Source organism: Pecten maximus, chromosome 4, assembly GCF_902652985.1.
Source record: "Pecten maximus chromosome 4, xPecMax1.1, whole genome shotgun sequence".
Classification (NCBI taxonomy): Eukaryota; Metazoa; Mollusca; class Bivalvia; order Pectinida; family Pectinidae; genus Pecten; species Pecten maximus.
In genome coordinates, this window is record NC_047018.1 from 31,904,164 (window position 1) to 31,912,826 (window position 8,663).

Consider the following 8,663-nt stretch of genomic DNA (forward strand, 5'->3'; position numbering starts at 1 on the left):
TCAACTGGCTCCTGTCCCCTATAGTGTTACTGGTGTATCTCTCCACTGGTTCCTGTCCCCTATAGTGTTACTGGTGTATCTCTCCACTGACTCCTGTCCCCTATAGTGTTACTGGTGTATCTCTCCACTGGCTCCTGTCCCCTATAGTGTTACTGGTGTATCTCTCCACTGGTTCCTGTCCCCTATAGTGTTACTGGTGTATCTCTCCACTGGCTCCTGTCCCCTATAGTGTTACTGGTGTATCTCTCCACTGGCTCCTGTCCTGTCCCCTATAGTGTTACTGGTGTATCTCTCCACTGACTCCTGTCCCCTATAGTGTTACTGGTGTATCTCTCCACTGTCTCCTGTCCCCTATAGTGTTACTGGTGTATCTCTCCACTGACTCCTGTCCCCTATAGTGTTACTGGTGTATCTCTCCACTGGTTCCTGTCCCCTATAGTGTTACTGGTGTATCTCTCCACTGGTTCCTGTCCCCTATAGTGTTACTGGTGTATCTCTCCACTGACTCCTGTCCCCTATAGTGTTACTGGTGTATCTCTCCACTGACTCCTGTCCCCTATAGTGTTACTGGTGTATCTCTCCACTGGTTCCTGTCCCCTATAGTGTTACTGGTGTATCTCTCCACTGACTCCTGTCCCCTATAGTGTTACTGGTGTATCTCTCCACTGACTCCTGTCCCCTATAGTGTTACTGGTGTATCTCTCCACTGACTCCTGTCCCCTATAGTGTTACTGGTGTATCTCTCCACTGACTCCTGTCCCCTATAGTGTTACTGGTGTATCTCTCCACTGACTCCTGTCCCCTATAGTGTTACTGGTGTATCTCTCCACTGGCTCCTGTCCTGTCCCCTATAGTGTTACTGGTGTATCTCTCCACTGACTCCTGTCCCCTATAGTGTTACTGGTGTATCTCTCCACTGACTCCTGTCCCCTATAGTGTTACTGGTGTATCTCTCCACTGGTTCCTGTCCCCTATAGTGTTACTGGTGTATCTCTCCACTGGTTCCTGTCCCCTATAGTGTTACTGGTGTATCTCTCCACTGACTCCTGTCCCCTATAGTGTTACTGGTGTATCTCTCCACTGACTCCTGTCCCCTATAGTGTTACTGGTGTATCTCTCCACTGACTCCTGTCCCCTATAGTGTTACTGGTGTATCTCTCCACTGGTTCCTGTCCTGTCCCCTATAGTGTTACTGGTGTATCTCTCCACTGGCTCCTGTCCCCTATAGTGTTACTGGTGTATCTCTCCACTGGTTCCTGTCCCCTATAGTGTTACTGGTGTATCTCTCCACTGACTCCTGTCCCCTATAGTGTTACTGGTGTATCTCTCCACTGACTCCTGTCCCCTATAGTGTTACTGGTGTATCTCTCCACTGGACTCCTGTCCCCTATAGTGTTACTGGTGTATCTCTCCACTGGTTCCTGTCCCCTATAGTGTTACTGGTGTATCTCTCCACTGACTCCTGTCCCCTATAGTGTTACTGGTGTATCTCTCCACTGACTCCTGTCCCCTATAGTGTTACTGGTGTATCTCTCCACTGACTCCTGTCCCCTATAGTGTTACTGGTGTATCTCTCCACTGGCCCCTGTCCTGTCCCCTATAGTGTTACTGGTGTATCTCTCCACTGACTCCTGTCCTGTCCCCTATAGTGTTACTGGTGTATCTCTCCACTGACTCCTGTCCCCTATAGTGTTACTGGTGTATCTCTCCACTGACTCCTGTCCCCTATAGTGTTACTGGTGTATCTCTCCACTGACTCCTGTCCCCTATAGTGTTACTGGTGTATCTCTCCACTGGATTCCTGTCCCTATAGTGTTACTGGTGTATCTCTCCACTGACTCCTGTCCCCTATAGTGTTACTGGTGTATCTCTCCACTGACTCCTGTCCCCTATAGTGTTACTGGTGTATCTCTCCACTGGCTCCTGTCCCCTATAGTGTTACTGGTGTATCTCTCCACTGACTCCTGTCCCCTATAGTGTTACTGGTGTATCTCTCCACTGACTCCTGTCCCCTATAGTGTTACTGGTGTATCTCTCCACTGGTTCCTGTCCCCTATAGTGTTACTGGTGTATCTCTCCACTGACTCCTGTCCCCTATAGTGTTACTGGTGTATCTCTCCACTGACTCCTGTCCTGTCCCCTATAGTGTTACTGGTGTATCTCTCCACTGGCCCCTGTCCTGTCCCCTATAGTGTTACTGGTGTATCTCTCCACTGACTCCTGTCCCCTATAGTGTTACTGGTGTATCTCTCCACTGACTCCTGTCCCCTATAGTGTTACTGGTGTATCTCTCCACTGACTCCTGTCCCCTATAGTGTTACTGGTGTATCTCTCCACTGACTCCTGTCCCCTATAGTGTTACTGGTGTATCTCTCCACTGACTCCTGTCCCCTATAGTGTTACTGGTGTATCTCTCCACTGGTTCCTGTCCCCTATAGTGTTACTGGTGTATCTCTCCACTGACTCCTGTCCCCTATAGTGTTACTGGTGTATCTCTCCACTGACTCCTGTCCCCTATAGTGTTACTGGTGTATCTCTCCACTGACTCCTGTCCCCTATAGTGTTACTGGTGTATCTCTCCACTGTCTCCTGTCCCCTATAGTGTTACTGGTGTATCTCTCCACTGACTCCTGTCCCCTATAGTGTTACTGGTGTATCTCTCCACTGACTCCTGTCCCCTATAGTGTTACTGGTGTATCTCTCCACTGGTTCCTGTCCCCTATAGTGTTACTGGTGTATCTCTCCACTGACTCCTGTCCTGTCCCCTATAGTGTTACTAGTTGTACACGAGTCCCCATGGGCCTTAACGATCATCTGACGTTAAAGACTAACAGTTATAGTAGGTATTGTAGTGTTCATATTCAACAACAAGTATAGGGATCCTGTTGGCCACGGTGGTCATGATGGATTCCCAGATCGGTCCAAAAAATAGCAACACTTGATCAGAACCACTACATGTTCATTTCAGGCAAGTTTGAGCTGAATCCCATCGGTGTTCCTTGATTTTAGCTCAAAATGTGTTTTTTTTTCAAGTTGGTGGACAGGCCATAATGACTTACAGAGAGAATCGAAAACACTTGGTCAGGACAATTTAAAGATCATTAAAAGTTAAGCTGAATACCATCAGAAGAACTGGAGAAAAATAAGTGCTGTTAAGGAAAACCATGATTGTGCAATCGTGTTACAAAATGACTGCCATTGTTTTGAGGATCGGAAAATGACAACACTGTTGGCCCCATCCCTTAACATCCTCACCAACTCAATGGCACCAATGGACATGGCTAATGTTATGTGTTTTTCAAGATGACGGCCATCTTGGATTTCGGACCTACCCGAAAAATACCATCACTTGGCTGTGACTATCTAATGTTTATTCCAGACAAGTTAGAGCTGTATCCCACTGGTGGAACTCGAGAAGTTTGATGCGAAGGTCATCCTGAAACTTCGGGTCAGATGACATAATAAAACAACTGATACTGGAATAAAATATTAGTTATCCTCAGTTTCCGCCTACGTGACTCGTCCTACTTTTTTGGTTTTGTCTCACTGTGATAGTCAGACTTCTGTCGGCGTAAGTGTAATAAAAATATCGCGAAACTGCTAAGTGTACATATGGATGATGTTTTGTGTGCTGTAGATCAATATACAATATATTTTAACGGCGCCGCTGTAAATTATGATTACTTCAATGTGTTACAAAGGTAGAGGATGATCCTGAAGGTATCATCACAAGGCTATAACTGATAACGATATCAAACAGGTATGTAACCACATTATAAAAATAGACAAATCACCATTTATCGAGACACAGACGACTTCACTGCATTTACAGAAACATGAACAAAGTAAAGTTTGCTTATTTTTTTTTTCAAACTGACCTTTGAAACCTTAAAAACCGAAGTGGTTTACTTCATACTCGAATTACTGGCGTTTTGTCAAAGTCCCTTTTATCAACGTAAATTACAAATGTTAAATGACCGGCTGCTTGAGAAATATATTCTGATTGTCAAACATATATGTATATTGTAGATAAAAAAAAAACCTCAGTATCTCCATTTGTAATACTTCAAAGAAACTCTAAAGCATTTGATTGGCCAACCACATAGCTATGATTTTCCCGAGTAAGATAAAGTCACGCGCAAGCAAAAATCCCACAGAGATGGCAGAACCTTCATCAAAGAAAAAATGTCTCCAGGCCCTATCTCATAAACTGCTTGCCACGGGCACATTATATTGTTGAGGCGATGTGTCGTGTTGCGAAGGAAGGTCACTGTGACCTTCATTTTGACATTTGACCTATATGAATGGAAAACGTTGCCCATGCTCTATCTCCTACACTACTTGACACCAGAATTTCATACTTGAGCATGGGTTCAACTAGGTGAGGTAGTATGTCATTTGTAAAAGTTAGGTCATTCTGACCTACATTTTGACCTTTGACCTACATGAAAGTTAATATTTGCCCAGACTTCATATACTTGACACTGGAACGTCATGCTTGTGGCTTGGGTTCACTAAGGTGAGGCGTCGTGTTGGGTCAAAAGTAGGTCACCATGGCCAATATTTTGACCGTTGACCAACATTTGAAAAAAGTCTATCGGGGATGTATCTCAAGGAACACGCTTGTTTATATAATTAATACGAATTGATCGTCTATGCATTCTTGGCATATAATTTCACATTCGTTGGGATACTTTAATTCACCGAACTGTCTTGTTCAAGTTTTAGGTAGGTGATATGGTCTTATATTACCTGTCTGAATTTCACATTTCCCTCGCCTTCGGCTCGAGAAATGTGAAATCGAGACACAGCAAATATGAGACATGCCTTGAACCTAAATAACTGATAAAAGCCAGTGGCTTGAAATAGTTGCTGAAATGTCACAACCTGAACACGGCAACTCGACACAATATTGTGATGAATTCCTGAGAAAATGTTTAGGAAGACATTGTCCTACACGTATAGATAGGAAAGTATGGGAGGGAGAACATGACGAGTACACACACGAGGCTTTACCTATATAGGACTCTTTGATCTATAAAAACACATATATCACTGTATTCCATTTTCAAAATGTCCTAAGTTACAATAAGTACCTTGAACAGCTATATGTACAAATGTATATGTTTGTCATAGTTTTCCTCATAACATGTCGAGTGTATCGAGGCGTGGTGTCAGCAGTAGTATTACAATATATGCTTTAGGGTTTAGCACAGGGTGTAGAGCAGAACGGCGGTACGCCCAGAAACAAGTTGTGATGCCGGGAGGGGTGCTCTCGCGCCTCATTGGTCAGATGATAAACACGAGTTCTACGGTAGCACATGAGTGGAATACAACCTCTCTCAGCGCTCTGTGGTCCCCTCCAGTACTACACTGGATACTGAGGATTCTCCGGGAGATATTGGAGTACAAGGATGACTACGTAGGACCATTGATACTATACACGTGTGCGATACTCGATACTTTCCTGGTGGTTCAGCTGTCAACCTTATTTTCATATTAAGAATGTGACAAATCTAAAAGTGGTTCAGAGGCAGAAGACCTTTCCGGAACACCTCTAGGTTTATAATTCTTCGGTGTTATCCATGTAAGTCTATATTTGCTCTCGTTTTACAGAGTTTGAGCTAGTGATTTTAAATTAGAGTTAGTCTCGTTGACATATATCAATATTACCTTCCTGTTTTGGTATAAAGGGTGACACCTCAATCAGCTGACGTCATTCCAATCTGCGAAGTACTAAAGATACAGGAGCCTGGAGATGATGTCCAGTGGTCAGTTCCATCTCCTGGGTAAGTCCCGTTATAACTCAAGGACATTAAAGTGTCGTCAAGAAGACACCATGTTGTGGTTGTCTTCTTTTACTTGTCTGTCAATTTTTCAAAATACTCAATACACCAAGATATCGGAGTTTTTGTTTTATCAATGGCTTAAACCTCTGGGTATGATAGTGCCATTTTTCACAAATGAAAAGGGCGTCATTTTTCGCAGTAGTGAAAAATCACACTTTTATATACTTCTCCACGTTCCACTGGTTAAAATGTAAGAAATATATTAAATAACGTACCCTTATATAATGTTGTCGGACTTGTTCCCTGTGTAGGCCTTTGTTTACCGGTGACATCGACGAGTTACGGAACTGACGGCCCTCCCCATCACTCGAAAGATGATGACGTAACTGACCTTTGTCCTACTTTCAAATGTACTTGACTCTCTTCTCGGATCCTCTTGGTCAACCACAATGGTCGATGAACCTTGAATATCACTAACTTATGAAACGGACATAGAATATCACCAAGTTATGACACGGACCTAGAATATCACCAACAGGTGACACGGACCTAGAATATCACAGACTTATGACACGGACTTAGAATATCACCAACAAGCGACACGGACCCAGAATATCACCAACTTGTGACACGGACCTAGAATATCACCAACTTGTGACACGGACCTAGAATATCACCGACTTGTGACACGGACCTAGAATATCACCAACTTGTGACACGGACCTAGAATATCACCGAGTTATGACACGGACCTAGAATATCACTGTCTTAATTATGACACGGGCCTGGAATATCGCTAACTTGTGACACGGACCTAGAATATCGCCAAGTTATGACACGGACCTAGAATATCACCGACTTATGACACGGACCTAGAATACCACCGACTTATGACACGGACCTAGAATATCACCGACTTATGACACGGACCTAGAACATCGCCAACTTGTGACACGGACATGGAATATCACCGACTAATGACACGGACCTGGAATATTACTGACTTATGACACGGACCTAGAATATCACCGACTTATGACACGGGCCTAGAATATCACCGACTTATGACACGGACCTAGAATATCACCGACTTATGACACGGACCTAGAATATCACCAACTTATGACACGGACCTAGAATATCACCGACTTATGACACGGACCTAGAATATCACCAACTTGTGACACGGACCTAGAATATCACCAACTTATGACACGGACCTAGAATATCACCAACTTATCACACGGACCTAGAATATCACCAAGTTATGACACGGACCTAGAATATCACCAACTTATGACACGGACCTAGAATATCACCAACTTATGACACGGACCTAGAATATCACCAACTTATGACACGGACCTAGAATATCACCAACTTGTGACACGGACCTAGAATATCACCAACTTGTGACACGGACCTAGAATATCACCAGACTTATGACACGGACCTAGAATATCACCAAGTTATGACACGGACCTAGAATATCACAGACTTATGACACGGACCTAGAATATCACCAACTTATGACACGGACCTAGAATATCACCAACTTATGACACGGACCTAGAATATCACCAACTTAGTGACACGGACCTAGAATACCACTAACTTATGACAAGGACCTAGAATATCACCGACTTATGACACGGACCTAGAATACCACTAACTTATGACACGGACCTAGAATACCACTAACTTATGACACGGACCTAGAATATCACCAACTTGTGACACGGACCTTGAATATCATCAAGTTATGACACAGATCTAGAATATCACTAACTTATGACACGGACCTAGAATATCACCGACATATGACACGGACCTAGAATATCACCAACTTATGACACGGATCTAGAATATCACCGACTTATGACAAGGACCTAGAATATCACCGACTTATGACACGGACCTAGAATATCACCGACTTGTGACACGGACCTAGAATATCACCGACTTATGACACGGACCTAGAATATCACTAACTTATGACACGGACCTAGAATACCACTAATTTATGACACGGACCTAGAATATCACCGACTTATGACACAGACCTAGAATATCACCGACTTGTGACACGGACATAGAATACCACTAACTTATGACACGGACCTAGAATACCACTAACTTATGACACGGACCTAGAATATCACCAACTTGTGACACGGACCTTGAATATCATCAAGTTATGACACAGACCTAGAATATCACAGACTTATGACACGGACCTAGAATATCACAGACTTATGACATGGACCTTGAATATCACAGACTTATGACACGGACCTTGAATATCAGACTTATGACACGGACCTAGAATATCACCAACTTATGACATGGACCCAGAATATCACAGACTTATGACACGGACATAGAATATCACCAAGTTATGACACAGACCTAGAATATCACCGACTTATGACACGGACCTAGAATATCACCGACTTATGACACGGACCTAGAATATCACAGACTTATGACACGGACCTAGAATATCACAGACTTATGACACGGACCTTGAATATCACAGACTTATGACATGGACCTAGAATATCACAAACTTATGACAAATGTCAAAGAAAGGTGGTCTGCATTGATCACACCAGGGAGATAATAAGGTGATGATCATTGTGATATTTTTTAAAAGAATATTTTTAAGAAAATGTAAAACGTAATTTTGGAGTTGTATCAGTACAGACAGCAGTTTTATAAGATACATTCTTTATATTTTGTGGACTAAGAAAAGATAAACCAGAAGTCAACAGTACAAATACTCTACTGGTTCTACCTGGACAATAAAGATACCTATATATTACTCCAACAATGTTACAGGATGATACCACGTGAAACTTAAAATGGGGCATC

The 8,663-nt window shown here is 43.1% G+C and overlaps 1 protein-coding gene across 1 annotated transcript in view; it reads right to left on the minus strand.

Annotated features, from left to right (window-relative positions):
- LOC117325827 overlaps nt 1–6,036 on the minus strand; it is a 95,600-nt gene extending 89,564 nt beyond the window's left edge. Inside the window, exon 1 of the mRNA XM_033882314.1 lies at nt 5,674–6,036. The gene's annotated coding sequence lies outside the window, so the exon portion shown is untranslated. The remainder of the gene's footprint in view (nt 1–5,673) is intronic.
- Between the last annotated feature and the right edge of the window lie 2,627 nt (nt 6,037–8,663).